At 43.4% G+C, this 26,985-nt stretch overlaps 1 protein-coding gene across 5 annotated transcripts in view; it reads right to left on the bottom strand.

The window, feature by feature from the left end:
- The window catches only part of LOC126284198 (aminopeptidase N-like), a 1,000,437-nt gene that overhangs the window by 588,477 nt on the left and 384,975 nt on the right, over positions 1-26,985 (bottom strand). The window contains exon 1 of one of the 5 annotated variants that reach the window (XM_049982955.1): positions 24,031-24,108. The exons of 2 other annotated variants lie outside the window; for them this stretch is intronic. The gene's annotated coding sequence lies outside the window, so the exon portion shown is untranslated. Of the gene's footprint in view, positions 1-23,961; positions 23,993-24,030; positions 24,109-26,985 lie in introns of those variants that run through there. 2 more of the 5 variants (XM_049982956.1, XM_049982957.1) reach the window with 2 other exon arrangements.

Genomic DNA, 26,985 nt, shown 5'->3' with positions numbered 1-26,985 from the left:
AATGGTTTTCCGAGCGCGGTGCGTCATCACTATGCCTCCAGCTGACCGTCTCACCTCCTGACATCTGTCGGCCGCTGTCATACTGCTCGCGTTCATTGAACCTGTTAACATATGTTCTTCCTCTACCACGTGAACTGCCACGGTATCCGCCGCCTCTCTGAACACCCATCCTATTAATGTTTACATCCGCGCGATTGTCATTCTGCCTAGCAGGCGGGCGATGCTCCCTCCTCATGTTTTCTTCTTCTTTTTGGACGGATTCAACCCTTTCTAAATACTGTACGAACTTGTCAATGTTATCTCGGGGCGCAGATATGATCTTAGTTTTCCAGTTCCACGGTAGCTTATTTTCTACCCCTAATATGATCTGTTCTGTTTCTAACTTATTACTAAGGTAGGACAGAGTTGTTACCCACCTTTGAACAAATCGTTTGATGCCCTCTCTCTTGGGGTCATACTTCTCTCCCGACCAGAACCGATTAAGAACATCCATCTGCTTTCTCTTTCCCCAGTATTCCTCAAAGAACGCTAATTTAAATTCTGACAATTTCGCGTATTTTTCAGAGGCTAAATTCCCCCATACTCTGGCCTCTCCCATCAAATTTGAAGTGATAAAGCCTGTCTTTTGTTTATCGCTCCATACTTTCGGCAAAACGTCTTCAAAATCGTTCCAAAATTCTCTGGGGTGCATGTTCTTACTTGGGTCAAATTTTAAAAACTGTCTGTGGGTAACATACGCAACCTCGGTAGATTCAATTATTCCACTGGAAATTATACTACCACTATGGTTAGAAACACACTGTTCTACTTTGGTTAGTCTGCATTCATGCCCACAAAGTTGCTCATTCACACTTTCACTGAAATGGCTTATGTGAGTCTCTAAATTATTGACCTTATTTACAACTTGCTCTCCAAGTTTCTCACACCGAATTTTGGTATCATTTACTTTACATTCTAAGGCGGCATGATTAATTTCATTGGAATTCTCTACCACTTTTATGTGCTCACATACTTTATCTAATTCTGCATCAATATGGGATTTAAATTGCTGTTGATCCTCAGTAACCTGTTCGATTCGTGTCGTCAATTCACTTTGCACTTGAACAATATTTTCTATACATTCTAGTTTAACCTGCTGTATTTCAACATTTACTTTACTACTGAGCACTGCTAAATCTTGCTTCCAACAGTCTCTGAGATCGGATATTTTGGAATCTAAATCAGCGCCCATTTTAGTCATCTCATTACTTAAATCAGATCCTAATTTAGACATTTTTGAATCCATTTTACTTGACATATTAGTTTCCATTTGTGACATATTAGTTTCCAATTTTGATATACTGGAATCCATTTTACTTGACATATTGGAATCCAACACGTTCATCTTAGTTAATAGATTCATCAGCATACTGGCGACATTATCCTTCGCCCCCTCATTTGCTGATACAATGTCCCTATTAACATTAACTACCGGCATGGGTAACTGTAACTCACTGGGCACTGACATATTTGGATCTGACTCCAAACTATAATTAACATAGGATGAATCAGTCAAACTACTACTGAAATTGGGTTGAGACACGTCTAAACTAAAATTCATGGGGTCATTTTCCCCTGTCTCCATCCCACTATCACAACTTAGTTCCGCCTTTTTGTCACTTGGTTGAAACTCAGCCATTTTTCTCAGTTTGACTCCACAAACACACAAAGTTTTCAAAAGCACTGTACTTAACTTTGTGCTTCGGCGTGCTGCGTTGCTGCTAGATGAAACTGCGGGTCCGTTCACCATACACTGCAATGCTGTACCAGTTTCCGGGCCCCCGCTCGAATCAGCGCTGCCAACTGCCACTGCTGTCGTCGCCTCTGCGTAGTCTCCGTAGCTCGTCGTCTGCCAGACGCCGTCGTAGACTGCTATTCCAATCGGCGCGTAGTCACCGAAAAATTCTTCCGTTCCGTACAACACATTACAGTTCACGGACACTTTCACTGTCCTTCCTATTCACGTGGCGATATCAATTTGTACGCTACACAGTTCCTACACATAGCGAGCACTTCTGTATTGTCCGGTAATTGTCACTACTGCTTTTTTTGAAATTCACTGGAATTTACTATTTTTATTTCCCGGCCGATGCACCACTTGCGACGGGTCAGGCTCTTATCGCGCAGTTTCCTTTCCCTGAAAGAAAATCCACCTACCTCGTTTCTTAGGTAGTTGCTGCACTCGCCTCTCCTGATAGCAGCTACTGGAAAAATTGCAGAAAAGCAGTGTTGAAGAAACTGCAATTTAATAGCCGCTCACCGGAGGCCGCGATACATGTTTGCTGAAATACAATCTATGAGCAATCTTCCTAAATAAATTGAGTTATTGGAATGGTAGTAATTGTTTACTCAAACGAGAACGCGAAGTTGGTAATTCTATTTAAGCTCTTTATTGTCTTTAAGCCTGATCATCAGCCCGCTAATCTACGTTTGAAGAAAGTTCAGTTCACAATTCTATCCACACTCAAACCCCGCCAGAATTAGCTTTCAAAGTTACGGAATTTACTTAACTGCAACACAGACGATTTTCTAACATACACGTTTGCAGTCGATGTTCAATAATAGTTCGTTTTTTAACGTTAATGCTCGCCATAAGCACTTAGTAAAAGTTTACGAAGTACCGCCACGCTTTTAATTATTAAAGTTACTCGCGTCTTTCGCGGAACGAAAAGTCACAACTCGCTCAAACTCACACTACGCGTTACTGGACTCTTCCAGTCTCAAATCGCACAGTACCGAACCGATGAAGCCGTTTTATGACTTCATTTTACACATTATTCGCGAGGACACATCAAGCATGTCTCTTCTCGATCACAGTTCCTTCGCGACTCCTCATCCACTCGCGACTCACTCTCCTAGTCTGCTAACCGTCCTCGCATCTCATTGGCTCACACATCACACAGCCAATCAGAATTAACTCTTTGGGTGCGCCTCGCGCCAAAATCTAGCACGCACCAGTCATGACTTCTGAATCATTTACGTCATGATTTCTTGTTACACAAAATTTACTGTATAATTTAACAAACCGAAAGGAAAACTAGACTTTACTTTATTTCCAGAAATTATTTAAATACTCGCGAACGTTCTGGCTGCTTGTACAATACCATACACTCTTGGACATCCGACATTCACTAAGATGGGGAACCACTGGCGACTCTGTTCCCACGGTTACATCGTCTGAACACTTGCGAGTTCCAACCTAGATTTTATACACTTGCAAAGAATGGCGAATGTCCCTCTTTCATTCACTCAGGCACACTCATTCACTCTCACCTACTCATATAAAATAACTGTTCACAAAAATTCAAAACATTTATGGTTTTAACAAAGTTATAGGTGAATTTCTAAAAGTAAAATTCTCAAAATAAATACAAAAGCACGGAAGGTGATTTTGTTTCATAGTTGGATGGTCACTGAAGGTGATCTATACATAATGGTATTTATTTAGACTCGAAAATTGTAGAAATTTGCGTTTTCTGTAAGATTTTTCTAATTTCCAAAATATGCAGGTTTCAAAGCTCAAATTTGGATGACTTATTTTTATTCATAACAGAAACTAGTATATTAACTTTTAATTTCCTCAGGTTCCTCAGTTAGAAGTTATTAAAGATGAAAGTTCCACGTTATACACGCGGCTAGTTAGCGCACAGGTCTTACATTCTCACGGTACAGACATGCCATATGGTCGTGACGTCAGACGAACGGACACCGGTAATCTGCCCGCTACAGCACATATGCTAATCTGATGGCTACTTTACAGTCTGTCTACATTTCACAGTAAATATTTGATAGAAAACTGTGCGCTCGCACTAGTTGCGACGCCACACGCTCTATAAGAGCAGTGTTCTTTATACTGTTTTGTATTACGATAAGAATCAGATAAAACTACCTTCCCCTCGTTCGCTAAAGCGTTAAATACAGACCTGGCTGGTCAGGAATCACACACCTTATTAGCCAGATATAAGAAAATTCGAACTTAGGGCGTTAGTTGAAGAGGACCGACATTCAACTGTTTCCTTCATCGCCAAATTTTGCAAGAGGATAATTCGTTCTCCTCTGGTTGCTGCGATACGTGATCTTATCGAACGTATCCCGTTACCTATCAGCCGACATAAATACGGGGTGTACCCAAGCCTTCACCGTTACACTGCGGACGCTTTCAGTGAGGTGTCTGGACGTTTCTGGAGGAATGGCAGCCCATTCTCTCTGGTGAGCCGAACCCAGAGAAAGTAACGATTTTCGATACTGGGACCTGGAGGGAAGACGACACTCTAGCTCATCCCATAGTTATTCCACTAGCTTCAGATCCGGTTTGTGGGCACTCCACGTCAGTAACGTTATTGTCCACAAACCACTGCCTCACAGACGCTGTTTTATGACGCAGTGCTTTGTTATACTGTTACAATCAGTGTCGCCGAAATGTTCGCCTACTGGGTGCAATGCATAATTCCGTAAAACGTGTTCATGTCCTTCCGCATTTGGCCTTTTCTTAAGCTCAATTATTGAAACACACCCTAACGACAAAAAATTCCCCCGTACCGCAACACCATCTCCTCCGATCTTCACTGTTGGCACTGCACATAACGGCGGATAACATTCGCCAAATCTACAGTCTTTCCTAGAACTGCCACAGGATTTAGCATGATTCATCACTCCGAATAACTCCTTTCCAGTTATCCGCTGTCTAGTGGCATCACTCTTTACTCAACCTCAACCGTCGATTATCACTGATTACAGAATTGTGTGGCTTTTGAGGAGGAACATTGTATACCGTTATTTTTAATCTCCTGAGTACACCCATTGTGTTACCTGGACTGCCGGTAGCACTTCGTAGCACACGACGGATTCCTTCCACTGTTGCCATTTGTCAACCACCCTCCGAAATGTCCGACGGTTCTAGTCGTCAGTACGTGTGGTCTGGCTGGTCTTGATTTAGCGGTGGGTGTTCCTTCGCGTCTCCAATCCACAGTCACATCACTGATAGTCGACTTTGGAAGATTTAGAAGGGCTCAAATTTCCCCATGGATTTTTTACTCAAGTGACATCCAATGACTTTGCCCAACTTCGAAATCCCTGAGGTCTCCTGACCAGTCCATTCTTCTGTTACTGTTCCTCTAATGGTAACACATACTCCTCGTCTTCTTTCATCATGGCGGTTGTGTGTCTCATAACAACTAGTGGTCGATTCTGTGATGCAGTCATCCAGCCGGAGTGGCCGTGCGGTTCTACGCGCTACAGTCTGGAGCCGAGCGACCGCTACGGTCGCAGGTTCGAATCCTGCCTCGGGCATGGATGTGTGTGATGTCTTTAGGTTAGTTACGTTTAATTAGTTCTAGGCAACTAATGACCTCAGAAGTTAAGTCGCATAGTGCTCAGAGCCATTTGAACCATTTTTTTGTGGTGCAGTCGATAGGCATAGCGCTGGCGCCTACTAGCACACCACAAAGATGCTCCTTGCTATCGGAACATCGCTTACTACACCAATGAGATGGAGTATGCAGACACAATAGCACCTTTCTCAGCAATCATATACAACCACTCCCTTAACGAAAGGTCTGTTCCTAAAGACTGGAAAGTAGCACAGGTCACATCAATATTCAAGAAAGGAAATAGAAATAACCCATTGAATTACAGACGAATATCACTTACCTCAATTTTCAGTAGGATTTTGGAGCATATACTGTACTCGAACATTATGAATCACCTTGAAGAAAATGACTTACTGATACATAACCAACACGGATTCAGAAAATATCGTTCTTGTGCAACACAGCTAACTCTTTAGTCCCATGCATTAATGAGTGCTGTCGACAAGGTATCTCAAATCGATTCCATATTCCTACATTTCCAGAAAGCTTTTGATACCGTTCCTCACAAGCGAATATTACTCAAATTGTGTGCATATGTAATATCGTCTCAGTTCTGTGACCGGATTCGTGATTTCCTCTCAGAGAGGTCACAGTTCGTAGTGACAGACGGTAAATCATCGAGTAGAGCAGAAGTGATATCTGGCGTTCCGCAAGGTAGTGTCATACGTCCTCTGCTGTTCCTGATTTCCGTAAATGATCTAGGTGATACACTGAGCAGCCCCTTTAGATTTCTTGCAGATGACGCCGTAATTTACCGTCTAGTAAAATCACCAGACAATCAATTCCAATTACAAAATGATCTAGAGAAAATTTCTGTATGGTGCAAAAAGTGGCAATTGGCACTAAACAAAGAAAAGTGTTAGGTCATCCACATGGGTACTAAAAGAAATCCGATAAATTTTGGGTATACGATAAATCGCTCAAATCTAAGGGCTGTCAATTCGACTAAATACCTAGGAATTACAATTAGTAGCAAATTAAATTGGAAATATCACATAGATAATATTGTGGGGAAGGCGAAACGAAGACTGCCCTTTGTTGGCAGAACACTTAGAAGATGCGACAAACCCACTAAAGAGACAGCCTACATTACACTTCTCCGTCCTCTGCTGGAATATTGCTGGGCGGTGTGGGATCCTACACCAGGTAAGATTGACGGAGGACATCGAAAAAGTGCAAAGAAGGCAGGTCGTTCCGTGTTATCATGAAATAGGGGTGAGAGTGTCACTGATATGATACGCGAGTTGGGGTGGCAGTGACTGAAACAAAGGCGGTTTTCTTTGCGGCGAGATCTATTTACGAAATTTCAATTACCAACTTTCTCTTCCGGATGTGAAAATATCTTGTTGACATCCACCTACGTAGGGAGAAATTATCATTATAATAAAAAAAAGAGAGAAATCAGAGCTCGAACGGAAAGATTTAGGTGTTCCTCTTTCCCAGGCGCCATTCGAGAGTGGAATGGTAGAGAAATAGTATGAACATGGTTGTATGAACCCTCTGTCAGGTACTTAAGTGTGAATTGTAGAGAAAGCGAGTAGATGTAGAAGTAGCAAGACATGCCCACAAAAGTTCTCCGCGCCATCTCGAAACAGACCGACGTATGGACACGAGGTCAGTTCTACTCCAGGCTATGTTCGTCAATGCCTACCCAACTGCAAGCAGCGATAAAAGTACAGCATCTGCCGACAACAGAGGTAGAGACTAGCAGTTAGACTCTTCAAGTTAACCTGCAAGTAACTATACATGTTTGTGGACTTTGAAGAGTACTAAGAGAAAGAGTTTCTACTGAACAGTGCTTCGCGTTATATTACCAACATCAGCACTAGTGTTAGACTGGTCCCGTCTATGTGTAGGGCAATACACTGATCAGCCAGAACATTACGGCCACCTACCAACTTCCATCACCTGGATGATGATTTGAAAATGGGTCTCAGCCAAGACTAGTAGTCGAATGAATAAAAAGTAAAAATTTGCGACTTTTTCATTCTACTGATCATGACCACCTACCTAATAGCTGGCATGTCCACTTTTGCAACGGATAATAGCGGCGACGATCATGGCATGGAAGCAACGAGGCCTTGGTAGGTCGATGGAGGGAGTTGGCACCACATCCACGCCCACGAGTCACTTGCTTCCCGTAAATTCCTGGGCTGGTGGCGTAGAAAGTTCAGTCACATCCCAAATGTGTTCGATGGGTTCAGATCTGATGAGTTGGGGGGCCACCACGTTTTGGAACTTGCCACTGTCTACCTCGAACCACTCCATCACTCTTCTGCCCTTGTGTCATGGCGCACTATCTTGTTCCAATATGTCACTGCACACGGGAAACGTGATCGTCGTGGAGGGGTGTATGTGGCCTGCAACCTGTATGCGATACTCATTAGCCGCCAAGGGGCCTTTAACGAGCTCCACTGGACTCATGGATACCTAAGTTAATGTTTCCCAGAGCATAATAGAGCCGTCGCCAACTTGTCTTCTCTGTATAGGAATCAAGGAGCTGTTACCCTGGAATATGACGGATTCTCGATCTCCGATCGACACGATGAAGAAGGTATCGGGATCCATCAGACCATGCAATGCTCTGCCACTGCGTCAAAGTTCTGTGCCGATGGTCACGTGCCCGTTTCAGTCGTAATTACGGATGTCGTGGTGTTCACGTTTGCTATGCATGGGTCGTCGGTTACGGAGGCCCATCGTAAGGAGTGTTCGTCGTACTGGGTATTCAGATACACTTGCACTCTACCCAGCATTAAAGTCTGACATTAGTTTCGACATATTTCACCACCTGTCACGTTTTACCAGTCTGCCCAGCCTACTATGCCGACATCTCTAATGAGGGGTGGTCGCTCAAACCCCACGTCGCTTGGTTTAGTCTGGAACCGAGCGATGGCTACTGTCGCAGGTTCGAATCCTGCCTCGGGCATGGATGTGTGTGATGTCCTTAGGTTAGTTAGGTTTAAGTAGTTCTAAGTCCTAGGGGACTGATGACCTCAGATCTTAAGTCCCATAGTGCTCAGAGCCATTTGAAGCCAACCCACGTCTCTTGGACGTGGTTTCACCTTGATGTCGCCAAGTTTAGAAGAAACTTGCCACACCACTCTTTGAACAACCAACAAGTTGTGCAGTTTCCGGAATGCTCGAGCCGAGCCTCCGGGCCATTAAAATCTGCCGCCGGTCAAACTCAGATACATCGCGCGCCTTCCCCATTCCACTCACGGACGGCATGCTTACCGATACTACATGCGCGGAACGCTTATCCGACTAGCAGTCATTCCTCTCCAGGTGACGCTGCTATGGCCTGGACGAGTTTATATCGATAGCAGGCAGATAGTCGTACTGCTCAGGCTAATTAGTGTAAACATATCTACGCTCTAACCAGATTTCACAGCAAAGGGGACGTTGTATTACAAAAGATAAGTGATCATTTTGACTATACATATACTCGTATTTCAATTCTTAGATTTTACGCGTGCAATATTCATGTCGTTTATCACTTGTTAACAATCGGATTCATTTGTGACAACCCGTCACAATAAATTCTGCATTACACACGGTTGTCCGGATACCTGTTATCACAAAGAATATAATCTAGACCTAAGATCGCCGGCCGCTGTGGCCGAGCGGTTCTAGCCGCATCAGTGCGGATCCGCGCTGCTGCTACGGTCGCAGGTTCGAATCCTGCCTCGGGCATGGATCTGTGTGATGTTCTTAGGTTAGTTAGGTTTAAGTAGCTCTAAGTCTAGTGCTTAGAGCCATTTGAACGATTTGAACCAGACCTAAGTTCATAAAACTGGTGCAGAATCTCGCAATGATCCACAGTCGTGATGTACATTTCCGAGCGGAAAAGAATGGCTGATGCTTTTTCTGCTGTAACACCAGAAGATGGAGGAAAGCGATGTGTATAATGTTAACAATGTTATGATGAGTTCAGGAGGAGAGGTGCTTTGATGGGCGCGGAAACTGAAAATACAAAGTCATTCGGCATCGCCGAGACCGAAGAATCGTCATTATCGTCCGCTCCCGAAACGAAACGAATCGAAATACATAGCTGAGAAAAGATTGCCCCATCACCGTGGGAGGTAATTCTACGCATATTACCAGCGAACTGTCATGAGAAGCCAAGTTAAGGCAAATACACTGTACGTCTTGCTTCTATTCTTGTGGAAAAGGGTGTTTAATTATTAATCGGTCTTAAGTGACTTTTATTCCTTTGAAAATAGCCAAGTCGACATTAAGAAGAGCATTTGTGAGTAGACGTGCAGCGTATTACAGCGCATTGCTTGCAATGACGTCCGCTGCTAATGCACGTACGTATGACGGCGGTCCATTAGGAGGTAAGCCGGTTCGAAACCTGGCGGTGGATGAAATTTTCACTCCCAGTACTTAGCTGGCAAGGGGAGGAGAGGTTACGTAAAGTACCTGATCACATGGCCTGGCGTCATGGTCCCGGATTAAATTACAAACCTCTCCGCAGTGCCTCGTGAAGTGAGGGCTTCTGACTCTGTTGATGGTGATCCGTCCATGGGATGGGGACGTCCCCTTTGGTGATATTGGAAAGGAGCGTCATGCAACATAAACGTAACGCGTCTATTACATTAACCCAGAATCTACAATTTCGCATACAAACCCAGTTTTCATATCCCGTGGGATATCGCAGCCAACAATACCATAAGACATTTACATTTCTTTTACATATAAGACTACTGGAGTAGCCGCTATTGCTGCCTCCGTTTGTTGTTTCTGTGGGGCAAATGCGGTGGTGCAGCTGTCTGGTCTGGTCTTCAGTTATATTTCCTCGGTGTTACGCTACTTATATTGTCGATGTCAGAGTCTGCATTTTTAAGGCATGTGATAGTCACAAGTATAGTGAGAACGTAATTGTGAAAAAGTCATTAGACAATAAATTACAGGCAACTGGACTTTCGTGATTTGTCACAAGCATTTGACTGCGTTAGTTACATCTTTGTGGTATCACAAGAAATTTTTGGGGACTGTTTCAAACCTTGTCAGTCCAACTGGAAACAGTTCCTGTAGTACGCTATCAATTTCCATCCCGATCGCAACTGACTGCACGTGATGCCCTGTATGTTTTCATGTAAGTGCATTTTTTTCTTGTGTGTATTAATGACCTTTCAATACTAACATTTCCAGATGCTAAGTCTGTTTTGTTTGCAGATTCTACAAATACTACGATAACTTTAGCATAAACAATCCGAACTCGTGCCCCGTCTCTAATGAAATCGTAGTTGACGGGATGTAAGACGTTAATCGTCCTTCCTTCCTTCACACGAACAGTTACCTGCATCGGGATTCAATTCCCCATCATCGTGAAATGCGGGTTGTCTCAGAACTTTTGCAGATAGAGTGAGGAACATCCGCGAACCAGAGCCCCTCGGTGCCGAACTGCAATATCTGATCTATGTGTTGCTGATTAATGGGTATAAGTACACTGAAATAAGGTCGCCACGTAATGATCATAGCTATGTACTGCCGTCTGCAAAATCCAAAATTTGTCTACAGTTCATTAAAGACGTTACTGACCGCACAAGGAAGCCCTTGGAAAAACTGACGACACATAGAGTCGACCAAGGACGCTAGCAAACCGTTGGAGCAAGCAGGAATTTACAAGACACCACGTGTACACGGGTACAATAGGAACTGTGCTCAAAGACTGGAAGAACTCAAGGGCAACTTTAGGAGAGAATCACATAAATCAACGGTGGTGGAGCACAGCTTGCAGGTAGGAGACCATCAAATTCGATTTGGTAAGACTCAGGCTGCCACGAGCGTACGCTACGGTTTGCTAATCAGAGAGGTCATGTTGTTGTTGTTGTCTTCAGTCCTGAGACGGGTTTGATGCGGCTCTCCATGCTACTCTATCCTGTGCAAGCTGCTTCATCTCCCAGTACCTACTGCAGCCTACATCCTTCTGAATCTGCTTAGTGTACTCATCTCTCGGTCTCCCTCTACGATTTTTACCCTCCACGCTGCCCTCCAATGCTAAATTTGTGATCCCTTGATGCCTCAAAACATGTCCTACCAACCGAGCTCTTCTTCTAGTCAAGTTGTGCCACAAACGTCTCTTCTCCCCAATCCTATTCAATACCTCCTCATTAGTTACGTGATCTATCCACCTTATCTTTAGTATTCTTCTGTAGCACCACATTTCGAAAGCTTCTATTCTCTTCTTGTCCAAACTAGTTATCGTCCATGTTTCACTTCCATACATGGCTACACTCCAAACAAATACTTTCAGAAATGACTTCCTGATACATAAATCTATATTCGATGTTAACAAATTTCCCTTCTTCAGAAACGCTTTCCTTGCCATTGTTACGTGATCTATCCACCTTATCTTCAGTATTCTTCTGTAGCACCACATTTCGAAAGCTTCTATTCTCTTCTTGTCCAAACTAGTTACCGTCCATGTTTAGGGAATATTTAAACCGTCAGTAGTTTTAATTGGAAGAAGAAGAGCGCAAAACTGAAAGGTAGCTGAAGAATATGTGTAATAATAGCCAAACGCCGGGAGATACCAATAGTTTACGGTAACAACCGACAACGGCCAATTGTGCTCCAGTTTTGAAAACGTGGCCTCACAACTCTGCGCCCCAACAACAAATACGGGCCTGAGCGAACGTCTGTGTGACTTCAGCAGTGTAGTGTTACTGCTGGTCGATACAAACACATAATTCGTGAGGCCTGTATTACATTGTAAAAGATCTTTGACAATAAAGTTTGTCAAAGATTTCGTGTAACATCTATGGCCGAACTACTTTAGTGGAGTCATTAACACAATGGTAAAATTTTTCGTCACAGTTGTTTAGGAATGGATGATGAACAGTTAATCATCTGTGCAACAGCGTATGTAGATGGTGAGCGGGTTGGCTGAAAAGAAAGAAACATGAAAACGACTGTGAGTGATACCGTGGATTGTGGGAGAAGATACTCAAAGGGGTCACCAGAATTTGCATCGTGAGCTATAGTATGAGGACGTAAATAACGACGAAAATAATTTGACAATGTTTGAACAAACAATTCAATCTGCCATCGTTAAAGTGGCTACTCATGTTTGCATACACAGTATTTAAGAAACGTCGTTACTGAATGTCAGTCATCTTAATCGACGTTTTTGGAACGCCTGAAACTGTGTCATTAGTGGTTTGTATAATGAGGCACTGCACTGCATTAGCTTTGCATGATAATATGAAGCGTTTAGAGAATTTATTCTCATTATCAAGAAGAAATATTCACGGACGTTTGCATCTCTGGCCCAGCAGTTGAGTTGCAAATGGATCAAATGGCTCCAAGCACTATGGGACTTAAAATCTGAGGTCATCAGTCCCCTTGAGTTATAACTACTTAAACCTAATTAACCTAAGGACGTCACACACATCCATTCCCGAGGCTCAATTCGGATCTGCTACCGTAGCAGCCGCGTGGTTCCGGACTGAAGCGCCTACATCCACTAGACCACAGCGGCCGGCCTCAGTTGACTTTTTATGGTTTACTTCAACCGGACAGATTTTTTATTCGATTTTCCGAAACATCACATAAAATACCTATGTAAATATTTGTACTATAGTGAAAATAAATACTTGCCAAACATCGAGGAAATCATGAAAAATACGTAAATCATGCAGCGTTTCATTATTTGAATCACGAACGCTATTTTTGCTGAAGATCATCCCACGGTCAGGTTAATAGTTTTAGCATCAGGCAAAAGCTGTTCCAGCTTACAGTGTAGTACTCGAATCCTACAGTGTACCATTTTATATCTTGTTCCAGAAACGTAAGAACTAATATAAAAATCACCTAATGAGGAATTTATGAAGGTTAAGTTACTTAGAGTACAAATAAATATATTCATTTCAATTATGTACTCTTTGAACACACTTTGCTTTTCACATTTCCATTTCTTTCCACATCCTTTCCTTCTAAACGTAAGCTTAACACCATTCACAGTGCGGTCACTTCGACTGCATCTGATTGCTGCAGCTACGTCTTTATAAGTTTCAAACCACCTATTATGGGTTTTGTAGACAGCCTGCTCTGTATTACGAAGAATTTCGTATTCTTCACACTTTGGAATGATTACTGTGGTGCCAGCCACGCACCAAAGCAACCTTTATACAGTGGTGGACTCTGGTCAAAGATAGGTCTTCACTCTAACTATAAAAGATATTCGATAAAATCTTCCCAGTTATATTGTAAGAGGTTTGACCAAAGTGCTTTGATAAATATTTATCGTTGGCCAAGAACACTACATCGCTGCCGTCATATAGACGTGCGGCCTGCCCTGTACTTATCATTGGCCTCTCCTGTGTGCGAGCAGCGTGTTAAGGCGTGAAAGGCGTGACTGAGGTCGTGTACCAGAGCTAAGAGAAGCTGGACGTTCCTTCCGCGATGTTACAGAAAGACTAGGCAGTAATACAGCCACTGTGCGTGACTGCTGGCAGTGGTGGTCACGAGAATGGACGATCGCAAAAAGACCGAGCTCCGGACGGCCACGTGACACTAGGGAGAGGGGAGACAATCGTGTTTGCCGCATGACTCTGGCGTATCGTATTGCATCTGCAACACAGTTTGAGCAGCGGTTCGCACGTAAGTGACATAGCGAACTGTTACAAATCGGTTACTTCAAGGACAACTCTGAGCCAAACTCTTAGTAGCGTGCTTTCCACTGATCCCAAACCATCGCCAATTGCGATTTCAATTGTGCTCATTGGAGGATAGGGTGGAGGTCTGTTACGTTTTCTGATGATAGCTGGTTCAGTCCCGGTGCCAGTGATGGCCGTGTGTTGGTTACAAGGACAGTTTAGGGCCTGCAACCAACCTGTCTGCGTGCTAGACACACTGGAGCTACATCTCAAGTTATTGTCCGGGTGCGATTTCAAATGACAGCAGCAGCACTCTCGTGTTTATCCCACGCATCCTGACTGCAAACCTGTCCGTCAGTCTGGTGATTCCACCTGTTGTGCTGCCATTCTTGATCAGCATTCAGGGGATTGTTTCCCAACAGGATAACGCTCGTCCACATAACGCTGTTGTAACCCATCATGCTCTATAGAGTGTCGACATGTTGCCTTGGTCTGCTCGATCACCAGATCTGTCCTCAGTCGAAGACACATGGGATATCATCAGACGATAACTCCAGCGTCAGCCAAAAATAGCATTAATCGTTCCTTTATTAACCGACCAAGTGCAAGAGGCATCGTACTACATCCCACAAAATGACTTCCAGTAGCTGTTCAACACATTGCATTAAAAATTGTGGCGGTTACACCGGTTATTAAAGCACCGGCATTTCACGTTCGCAATGGCTTATTTCGCGCTACCAATAACGAGTGATCTTGCAATGCCAGTCACTTAAATATGTTACCTAGTCAAATGTATTGCCGAAAATTCATTACTCTACATTAATTATGTTTTGGTGTTGCGATTTTTTTCCGTGAGCATATTTAGATTTTATGCATACGTAAGATCACATCCTCTTTTTCAGATCAACATTTTGTATTGGCTATGGACAGGTGTTGTTATAAACTGCATTCTGTATCAATAGACAGTAACTTAAATTCGATGGTAAAGTTGAAAGCATAATATATATGTGTAACAAGAAATAGTTTTTTAATCACTCGCATAATAACGGGCTATTACTGTAAAAAATAGAAACTGTAACAAACGTTATGCCCTTAGGACTTGTTTGTAAACTAAGTGGAAAACATTTATAGATGTATACATAATTTTTTTCTTCTGAATGGCATTTTGCACAAGCACTTAATACAACTAGGAATTATTTCTGATGTAGTGTTGATATTTTGCTGAGATACTTGCGAGGTTGTAGCTCTCTAAATTACCGAATAACATCCTCCTAACCTAGATCTAGAGTGAATATAGTAAACATTACTGTCTGAGCAATAACATTTTTAACCAGTAAAAAATAAAGGGTACTCTACGTTAAGCTTTTAGCAGCAACTCAGTAACCTCTTTTTCGTTTCTCGACCCCCCCCCCCCCCTCCATTCATCCGCCCCACCTTCTGAATTTTTAAGAATGTAACATACTTCACGATCTCAGTACCTCCATCATCTTTCTACATTATATTTGGCGTACACTACGTGCTGAAGTAGTCTCCCCTGCTTCGTAAAGTTAATATTTTTATTCTCTTAATCTTGCAGCAGTTTTGTGAAAAAAAGTGTGAGAGAACTGCTAGTGTGTTAAACATAAAAGTTATCTAATAGAATTTTTTATCGCATCCAAGTGAATTCCGATAGTATTTTTACTTTATGTTGGTGAGTAACTATTATTGTCGCTATTTTACGTAAATTCCGATCGTCTCTCTCGTACATACCAGCCACATTTTACTAGCGTTCAGCCCGATGTACCCACGGTGATAATATAATGTGATCTATACCATTCTAAGAAGAAGTGAAACCGAGATCTGGCCAAGGTAAAAAAAAGAAACAAACACATAAATACGACCACTTCGGTTGCTGTCGTTAGTTACAAGAAACAGCAGAGCTTGGAAGAAAGCGTTACGCTTTGTTGGATGGAAACAGAGATTAAACAAGCGGAATGAGGAGATTAGGGCGTAATAGCTTCTACCATAAAGACTGTAAGATCTTTGCTGAGTGTTTGATGTCCTTTCCCTTTCTTCTCCCAGATTATAATCTTAACTGCTGACAGAAGTTCACTGGGCTGAAAATACGCGGTCTTTGCTGAAGGTTCTGTCTCTAATTATGTGGCCTCTGCGGTGCAGAACAAAAGGTTACTGAAAACAAGCGTCGTCCAGCAGTATCTCAAAAGTCCTGCAACTATAATTATTGTGAATGGGTGAGATAAAGTTGTATTGTAAGCTACGACGATTGATTAAATTCCACATTCCCGCTTCGCCAAAGAAATATTAAATTGCAAAGCAGCTGCTTAATGTTCTGCTCACAAGTTGTAAATTGTAACAAGAGCGTTTTCCAGTTTACAAAAATCAAAGTAACGAGTTTGTTTCAGATTTATTTACGACTAGTTGACAAACCTGGCATTGCAGTGGTATTCATTTTTTTCAATTTTCTACTAGAAACGAAAACAAAAAATTAAGTCATTTCGAAAAAAATTCATTCCCATGTATTATGAGATTTTTGTACGCTCGGTTGCAGATGGTTTTCGTGTGTACAACGCGATTTTGTAAACGTCTCCACGGCAACAACTGTCAAAAGCGATCCCAGGTGTCAGGAATTTCTTTAAATTGACTCGACTGTAGGAGTGTCTTAGTAGTAAAGAAGGAATGTATTAAGACTTTTAAATATGGTTCTCGGGTGAGACGTTGGATGACACTGTGAAACTTCCACAGTAATTCGTCGACACAACTGACAGACATCTTCAAGTGCGGTCAACACGCTGTGTGTTCACCGCACGTGAAGATGTCTGTCAGTTGCACCGACGAAATACTGTGGAAATTTCACAATACCTAACGTCTCTTGCAAGAACTATATTTGCAACTAGTTCGTCAGAAAACATGAAACAACACATGTATTAAAACTTCATGCATAATGAGGCATTTTTTTCAAGCATCTCAGTGTTTATGAAGTCATATCTCCTGATCTGTGGGTCATACAAATTCTAGGTACATTCAGCAGCATTTGTGGGCTCTGTCTGCAAAACTTGTTGCGAATGCAGGCAGTATAAAGGAAGCAATACATTTAAACGTATGCATGATGCGGCAGTTTTCACGCATCTCATTGTTTATGACGTCATACCTCCTGAACTATGAGAGGTATGTGTTTCTAACCCACACAGACATTGTTGCCTGACAGTAAGGGACATTTCTGTCATGTTTCGTTGAAATCGGTCCAGTGGTTTAGGAGGAGATATGTGGACTATACATACACACATACATTAACCTATTTTTTATAATATTTATAGATGAACTTAACTGAGTGTTGGACAAAGTCATCCACTGTATACTACATCTACATCTGCATGGCTACTGTGCAATTCAGACTTAAGTGCCTGGCAGAGGGTTCATGGAACCATTTTCATACTACTTCTCTACCATTCAACTCTCGGATGGCGCGTGGGAAAAAGGAACACCTAAATCTTTCCGTTCGAGTACTGATTTCTCTTATTTCATTATGATGATAATTCCTTCGAACGTAGGTGGGTGTGCACAAAATATTTTCGCATTCGGAAGAGAAAGTGGGTGATAGAAATTTCGTAAATAGATCTCGCCGCAAAGAAAACCGCCTTTGTTTTAGTGACTGCCACCCCAACTCGCGTATCCTATCAGTGACACTCTCACCCTTATTGCGCGATAACACGAAACGAGCTGCCCTTTTTTTTGCATTTTTTTGATGTCATCCGTCAATCCTACCTGGTAAGGATCTCATACCGCGCAGCAATATTTCAGCAGAGAACGGACAAGTGTAATGCACTACTATTACAAGTTGGAAGCGAATTCATTTCGAATTAGCCTCTTGCGTCTGCATAACTCACAGATACTTTCTCTGATAATCATACTTTCTAATATCGATGACGAGGTTATTAGCGTGTTACAACTCCACTGTCCAGGAAGTCTCTAGACAAGTCTTCGGCCTGAAATCTCATTGATTGGAGTAGAACTGTCTTCAGTGATGAGACACGCTTCGAACCGAGCCCCGATGACCAGTGAAGACGACTGTGGAGATGCCTCGGATAGCGGTAGGGAACCAACCTGGCTGTTAGCCGCCATTCGACTCTACAACCAGGAGTGATGGTCTGGGAAGTCGATTCTTTTCATATAAGGTCACCTTTGGTTGTCGTCTGCGGCACTCTATAGCACTGCAGTATGTACACGATATTCTACACTCCATTTTGTTGTCCTTGACGGGAAGCTATCCTGGGCTTACATTTCAGCAAAGTAATGACCGCCCGGACACGGCGAGAGTTTCTGCTGCTTACTTTCGCCCTTGCCAAACCCCACTTTGGCCATGAAGGTCACCGGATTTCTCCCCAACTGAGAACTTATGGAGCATTATGGGCCGTGCCCTCCCACCGGCTTGGGATTTTTACGATATAACGTGTCAGTTGGACAGAATTTGGCACCATATCCCTCAGCAAGATATCCGACAACTCTATCAATCAAAGCCAAGTCGAATAACTGCTTGCATAAGGGCAAGAGATGGACCAACGCGTTTCTGACTTGCTCAATTTGTGAAGCTCTATCTTTTGAATAAATCATTCAATTTTTCTGAAATTATAATCATTTGTTTCTTTGTACATACACATCTCATCTACCGATTTTCGTCTCATTCGGGTAGTTTCTTCGTGACGTGCTATTTTTTATTTCTTTATTTTTTTGTCTTAGAGTGAACATTGAGTCGTAATAAAACAGTTATCAGTTTTCGAAAATACTAATGAACTCGCTGTATGGCTAAGTTGCAAATTTCAGTTAACAGAAATAGGATTTCCACGTTAGTAATGTTGATTTAGCCACTAGTAAGCTTGAGATCCATTAATTTCTACCTTCGCTTCTTAGACCCTCATTATAAGAACGATGATGACCATAATCATCAAGAACAAACCAAAAACAACACCACATTTCATCCACACACACATGTTATAAAAATAGATTTATGTATGTGTGTGTGTATATTCCTCATCTCCTCATAAACCATTGGACCGATTTCAACAAAGCTAGGCAAACATGTCCCTTACTGTCAGGCAACAATGGCTGTGGGGTTAGGAAGACATACCTTTCACAATAGTCATGTATTTTAAAATCAAGACAAAGCAGCAGTCACTGGTCGTCATTTGTCACATTCTACATCAACATCTACATACATACTCCGCAATCCACCATACGGTGCGTGGCGGAGGGTACCTCGTACCACAACTAGCGTCTTCTCTCCTTGTTCCACTCCCAAACAGAACGAGGGAAAAATGACTGCCTATACGCCTCTGTATGAGCCCTAATCTCTCTTATCTTCTCTTTGTTGTCTTTCACCGAAATGTAAGTTGGCGGCATTAAAATTGTACTGCAGTCAGGCTCAAATGCTGGTTCTCTAAATTTCCTCAGTAAAGATTCACGAAAAGAGCGTCTCCTTTCCTCTAGAGACTCCCACCCGAGTTCCTGAAGCATTTCCGTAACACTCGCGTGATGATCAAACCTACCAGTAACAAACCTAGCAGCCCGCCTCTGAATTGCTTCTATGTCCTCCCTCAATCCGACCTGATAGGGATTCCAAACGCTCGAGCAGTACTCAAGAATAGGTCGTATTCATATAATCGGTCTCCTTTACAGATGAACCACATCTTCCCAAAATTCTACCAATGAACCGAAGACGACTATCTGCCTTCCCCACAACTGCTATTACATGTTTGTCCCACTTCATATCGCTCTGCAATTTTATGCCCAAATATTTAATCGACGTGGCTGTGTCAAGCACTACACTACTAATGGAGTATTCAAATATTACAGGATTCTTTTTCCTATTCATCTGCGTTAATTTACATTTATCTATATTTAGAGTTAGCTGCCATTCTTTACACCAATCACAAATCCTGTCCAAGTCATCTTGTATCCTCCTACAGTCACTCAACGACGACACCTTCCCGTACACGTCAGGGTCATCAGCAAACAGCCGTACATTGCTGTCCACCCTATCCAAAACATCATTTATCTAGATAGAAAACAACAGCGGACCTACTACACTTCCCTGGGGCACTCCAGATGAACACTCACCATCGAGGACAACGTACTGAGTTCTATTACTTAGGAAGTCATTAACAATAATGAGAGAGAGAAATGCAACCACTTTGGTCACTTAAATGCTCTTATAGACTCCTGGGAAAAAAAGACACATGACTCACTTTTTTGGTATCGTTATTGCATATAACCTTTGACAAAGCTATTGCACACGAAATAATTGTAACCTCAGAGTTTTTTCAGTTATATGTAATTAACTATGGTCTAAAAAACTTGTAAAGCTTCCAGACCGATCTTGATTTTATTTTATTGTGGTGAGAGGCTGATAACATCATTTAAATGTTCAGTAAAGTAAAATTGTGTACATCACAAAACGCCGAAAGAGATACCCTACTAGTCGCGCAGTCCGGAACCGTGCGACTGATACGGTCGCAGGTTCGAATCCTGCCTCGGGCATGGATGTGTGTGATGTCCTTAGGTTAGTTAGGTTTAAGTAGTTCTAAGTTCTAGGGGACTGCTGACCACAGCAGGTGAGTCCCATAGTGCTCAGAGCCATTTGAACCACTTTTTTTTTTAGATACCCTATGGTTACGACATCAAAGAATTGGAGCTGGAACCAGCAGACTTGCGAAAATAAATCTTTGTAGCAATTTGTAGGTTCATTCGAAGGTAAAGATGGTGGCGCACTTCGTTTCATTTGTAGGATACCGGGAACAGTCTACAAGGTTTACAAATCTCTTATATGATCTGTGTTATACTGACGAAAAAAAAAATTACAACGCCAAAGAGGAGTTGTGTCACATAATCAAAAGAGGGTAGATGTGTTTCTACATCTGCAAGATGGTGTCTATTAAAATGTGGCACCAGTTGCATAGGAGTGGCACCAGTGGCCCCACTATGAGGATAAAAATCACACCGCGCGGGGCTAGCCGAGCGGTCTTGGGCGCTGCGGTCATGGACTGAGAGGCTGGTTCCGGTGGAGCTTCGAGTCCTGCCTCGGGCATGGGTGTGTGTGCGTTTGTCCTTAGGATAATTCAGTAGTGTGTAATCTTAGGGACTGATGACCTTAGCAGTTAAGTCCCATAACATTTCACACACATTTGAATATTTTTTGCAAATCACATTGGCCTTAAATACACATTGTAATGGTCGCCAGCCTTAGTTACCTTTGAGATTGGACTCGGTGAGTTTATGTCAGTCAAGAATGCCTTCTAAGGCGACAAAGACGCCATTATCAGTACCTCACTGAGTTTGAAGGCGAACATGTAACCGACTGTGATAAGCAAGATGTTCCTTCCGCGATACTGCAGAAAGACTGGGCAGGAGTGTTGCCACTGGAAGCGGTGGTCACGGGAAGGTACGACCGCACGAAGGCTGGTCACCGGACGGCCACGTGGTACTGCCAAGAGGGAAGACCATCGTTTTCGGCGTATGGCTCTTGTGCATCGTACCGCATCTGCAGTTTGAGTAGCTGTTGGCACTACAGTGACACAAGCAACTTTTACAAATCGGTTACTGCAAGGACAGCTTCGAGCCAGGAGCCCTATACCGTACAGTCCACTGACTCCAAACCACCTCCATTTCCGACTTCAGTGGTGACTAGCGAGAGTTCCTTGGAGAGCACGTTGGAGGTCTGTTGTATTTTCTGATGAAAGTTGGTTCTGCCTCGGCCCCAGTGGTGTCTGTGTGCTGGTTAGAAGGTAATCAGCTGAGGGCCTGCAACCAAGCTGTCTGCATGTTAGACACTGCTGGACACACTGGACTTACACCTGAACTTACGATCTGGGGAGCGATTTCGTATGACAGGAGGGACACTCTCGTGGGCATCCCACTCACTCTGACTGCAAAATTTTACGTCAGTCTGGTAATTCGACATGTTGTGCTGCCATTTTTGATCAGCATTTCCATGGGTGTTTTCCAACAGGATAACGCTCGTTCACATACTGCTGTTGCAACCTAACACGCTAAAATGTTGCCTTAGTCTGATCGAACTGTCTCCAATAACGCACTCATGGAACATCATCGGACGGCATCTCCATCGTACTCCACAAACTGCACTAACCGTCCCTGTATCGACCTACCAAGTGCAACACAATTGACATCCGGCACCTGCATAACACAGCACTTGGACATTTGCATGCTTCCATCCAATATTTTGGCGTTTAAACCGGTTGTTAATGTACGAGCATTTCAGATTTGCAATGGCTTGTTTCGTGCTTACACTAAAGTGTGCTCCAGCAACGTTAATCACTTAAGCAGAGGTTTACTATCTTTTGGTTCAAAAAATCTAGAATCCACCCCTGCAACGAATGAGGAACGGAAATGTTTGTTATTCGTGGTTGAAAAAAAATGCACCGTCATGAAATCGGCCTTTTTCAAGCACCAGTTTTATTCTTTCGGAGGACGAGTTGTTGTACCAGTGCTTGGGAGGAAACACACAAAATTCAAATGAAAGTTTGAACGCGTGTGATTGGAAGTTAACCCTCAAGCATTAGCATTCTGGTGCGAAGACTGTGGAGATTGCGATTTTCCTGGCAGTGAGCAGCTTCAACGAAGGGTAGTCGGCAATTCTGCAGAATATGACGACGATGGACGTCACCCATGGATTCTATTCGACGCAGATCGCCAAGCATTCGGACGACCACCGGATTCAAGAGGCCGAAGACCGCTTGTCACTGGCCGTACTAGCGGCTATGGAGCAGCGCAGGATGGCCCACATCGAGCAGAAGGACTAGTTTATGGACTCGGAATAGCAGATCGTACGTTGCATAAAATTGCATTTATATGTAGTCAAAACTTCAAACGCGTTTTTCTCGAAATGACCTTTTTTTTATCGCGTGGTATAGTAACTTCGAATCTACTGAACCGATTGGCATGATTCTTTGCTTCCGACTAAGCTAACAAAAATATTCTTGTAGTTGTACCACTTTTATTCCGATCCATCAACTATAAATGTTTTTACTTAGCCGACGAAGTCGAAAAATCGATGAAAAATACCCTATTATTTTGAAATGGCCGCCATTTTGTTTCCTATGGTCCAAATAACTTAAGCGAGGTAGAACTCCTAAATAATTGCTAAGGTCAACTCAATTTTGATTTCAGACGAGCCGGATGACCTGTGACATGCCGCGCGTGGAAGTCTACATCGAAATTTTGTTTTGTTCCGACGGCACATCCGTCTTTGCTCTTCGACATTTCTTGGTCGAAAAAGTTCCAATTTGTAGAGGAAATATCAATAAACATATGACCAAATTTGATATTTATATATATAACACATCTCGAGAAAAAAAATCTGAAAGAACATGCTTTTTTCGGGTCAAAGATAGTAAACTTCCCCTTAAATATGTTTCCTAGACAAATATATTCCCAAAATTTCATTACTGTACATTAATTAAGTTTTGGTGTTGCAAATTTTTTCCGTCACTGTAGAATATTACTCTACTTTGTGGGACCAATACTATGCAGAACTAACAAAGAATACTGAAAGCTTACAAATAATGGTCACCAGTGTCTTGAACCCCTTGAGGGCGTGATGGGGATTCTGGCAAAACTGAACTACCAGACACCTGAAGGTCGACAAAAATTATCCCGTGAAAGCGTTCGTAGAACGTTTCGATAACCAGTGAGTGAAGGCTCCAGAGGGTGAGGAATCTGGGAACACGAAGACAACATTAGAGAAAGTGCAGGAAGTTCAGTGGCTTTTAGTCATTCTTGTCGCTACGCCACTGGAAACGAAAGAAACTCTCAGCTTGGCGTATCATGCTAAGTCCCCTTCGCGATGCACCTCACTGTGATTCCGGAGTATGTATGTACATCTACACGAAAAAAATGACATTTTGTTCTGAACATCCGAAAATACGACATCAAACACTGACCCCGAGAAGAGCTCATAGATCTCGTGCACTCCGGGATGTAGCAGACGCGAGCAGTGTGTCGTCAGTTACCTTACTGAGGCGGCTGGGCCCACACCGGAGCGATCCGCTGCTCCGCTTCGCCAGGACTGCCGGCCGGTGCACTGTGCCGGCTGCCGCCACTGATCTCACCTTAAACACGGCGGCCGATTTCACCGGGAGCAGCGCGGGCGTAAGCCAGCGGGCGTTGCGCGACCGGGCCCGGCTCAGCCGGTGACGAGGCAAAAACGCCCACCGGCAGTTTTGTGAAACTACCGCCAAGGTGACAGACGCGCCTCGTGTCATTCACCTACTCCAAATATTGCGCTGCCTCTCTGCTCGTGCCGACAGCCACCAGTTCAAACAAGCGAGGTGGCAACGTGGTTGGGACTCTGGAGGCTCATTCCGGAGGTGAGTTTCCAATGGTCTTACTTCTGATAAGTACTGGCAAGGTTCCTGATACACATCACGACCACCTGCTTCTCCTGTTTCTTTCCATTTGTTCTATTGCTCCATCCTCAATGATGAAAATATCGACGGAAGATTACTATCCAACGGTGCTCTGTCTGATCAAAAGTATACGGACACTCCTATGTAATAACGGAATTTACTGATAGATGTCTGGAGAGGCGGGGAGTAATGTGATGTCAGTAGAGAAACAGTAATAGCAGAGCGGTTTGGTCAGGAGAGCTAAGAAGGACGCCGTTATAGGCACTGCAATTCTTATAAAGCTGTCCAAACCGACTGCTCGTCAAGTGATAGTGCACTACTTGCCATTAAAATTGCTACACCACGAAGATGACGTGCTACACAATCGAAATTTAACCGACAGGAAGAAGATGCTTTGCTATGCAAATGATTATATTTCAGGCCATTCACACAAGGTTGGCGCCGGTGACGACACCTACAACGTGCTGACATGAGGATGGTTTCCAACCGATTTCCCATACACAAACAGCAGTTGACTGGCGTTGCATGGTGAAACGTTGTTGTGATGCCTCGTGTAAGGAGGAGAAATGCGTACCATCATGTTTCCGAATTTGATAAAGGTCGGATTCTAGCCAATCGCGATTGCAGTTTATCGTATCGCGACATTTCTGCTCGCGTTGGTCGAGATCCAATGACTGTTAGCAGAATAAGGAATCGGTGGGTTCAGGAGGGTAATACGGAACGCCGTGCCGGATCCCAACTGCCTCGTATCACTAGCAGTCGAGATGACAGGCATGTTATCCGTATGGCTGTAACAGATCGTACAACCACGTCTCGATCCCTGAGTCAACAGATGGGGACGTTTGCAAGACAACAGCGATCTGCGAGAACAGTTGGACGCCGTTAGCAGCAGCAGCATGGACTATCAGCTCAGAGACCATGGCTCCGGTTACCCTTGACGCTGCATCACGTACAGGAGCGCCTGCGATGGTGTACTCAACGACGAACCTGGGTGCACGAATGACAAAACGTCATTTTTTCGGATGAATGATGGTCGCACCCGTGTTTCCTGAGATAGCGGTGAACGCACATTGCAAGCGTGTATTCGTCATCGCCATACTGGCGTATCACCCGGCGTGATGGTATGGGGTGACATTGGTTACACGTCTGGGTTACCTCTTGTTCCCATTGACGGTACTTTTAACAGTGGTCGTTACATTTCAGATGAGTTACGACCCGTGGCTCTACCGTTTATTCGATCGCTGCGAAACCTACATTTCAACAGGATAATGCACGATCGCATATTGCAGGTCCTGTACGGGCCTTTCTGGATACTGAAAATTTTCGACTACTGCCCTGGCCTCACCAACTGAAAACGTCTGGTCAATGGTGGCCGAGCAACTGGCTCGTCACAATACTCTTGATGAACTGTGGTATCGTGTTGAAGCTGCATGGGCAGCTGTACATGAACACTCCATCTAAGTTTTGTTTGACTCACTGTCCAGGCGTATCAAGGCCGTTATTACGGTCAGAGGTGGTGGTTCTGGGTACTGTTTTCTCAGGATCTATGCACCCAAATTGCTTGAAAATGTAATCACATGTCAGTTCTAGTGTAATATATTTGTCCAATGAATGGTGTTCATCATATGCATTTCCTCTTGGTGTAGAAATTTTAATGGCCAGTAGTGTAAAATGGAAACTTGAAAGCACAGTCACAACTAAAACAAGACCAACAAGTTCTCATGTGGTGACGGACAGAGTCTGTGAAGAATGGAAACGGTGGTTCTGACAAATCGCATAAAAACAGAGGGAGGAATCAACTGCGAGTTTTAAAGTGCTACCGGTAATACAGCTATAACAATGACTGTAGGTAGTGATTTAAAAGGGATGGAACACAAAGGCCAAGCGGCTCTTCATGTGCCACACAATTCTTTGGCCAGTGCTGAGCGACGCTTGAGGTGGTGTAAAGAAGGACGCCATTGGACAGTGGATTAATAGAAAATCACACAATTTCTTGGTCAATCCAGTGTAAGGATTAGGCTTTGCTGAATGCCCGGAGACATTATCTGCAGTAATACTCTGGGGTGACAGAAGCCATGATATACCTCCTAATATCATGTCCGACCTCCTTTTTCCTTGCATAATGTAGCAACTCGACTTGGCATAGACTCAACAAGTCAATGGAAGTTCCCATAAATCTCCGATGGTGTCCTCGTCTGGCTATGTGGGTGACCAAATCATTCGCTCGATATGCCCAGAATGTTCTTCAAACCAATCGCGAACAACTGTGACCTACTGAAATGTTTGGGAACGTGATGTCTATGATTTGCTGCAAATGGTCTCGAAGTAGCCGAACATAACTGTTTCCAGTCAGAAATCGGTTCAGCTGGACTAGATGACCCAGTTCATTCCGTATAAACACACCATTATGGAACCACCACCAGTTTACACAGTGCCTTGGATACAATTTAGATCTATGGCTTCATGGGGTCTGCACCACAACTGATCCCTACCAATAGCTCTACCGGCTAAGACAGGGACGCATCTGACCAAGCCACGGGTCTCATGTAGTCCAAGGTC

Source organism: Schistocerca gregaria, chromosome 8 (genome assembly GCF_023897955.1).
Source record: "Schistocerca gregaria isolate iqSchGreg1 chromosome 8, iqSchGreg1.2, whole genome shotgun sequence".
Classification (NCBI taxonomy): Eukaryota; Metazoa; Arthropoda; class Insecta; order Orthoptera; family Acrididae; genus Schistocerca; species Schistocerca gregaria.
This window is presented reverse-complemented; position numbering and strand designations above follow the sequence as displayed.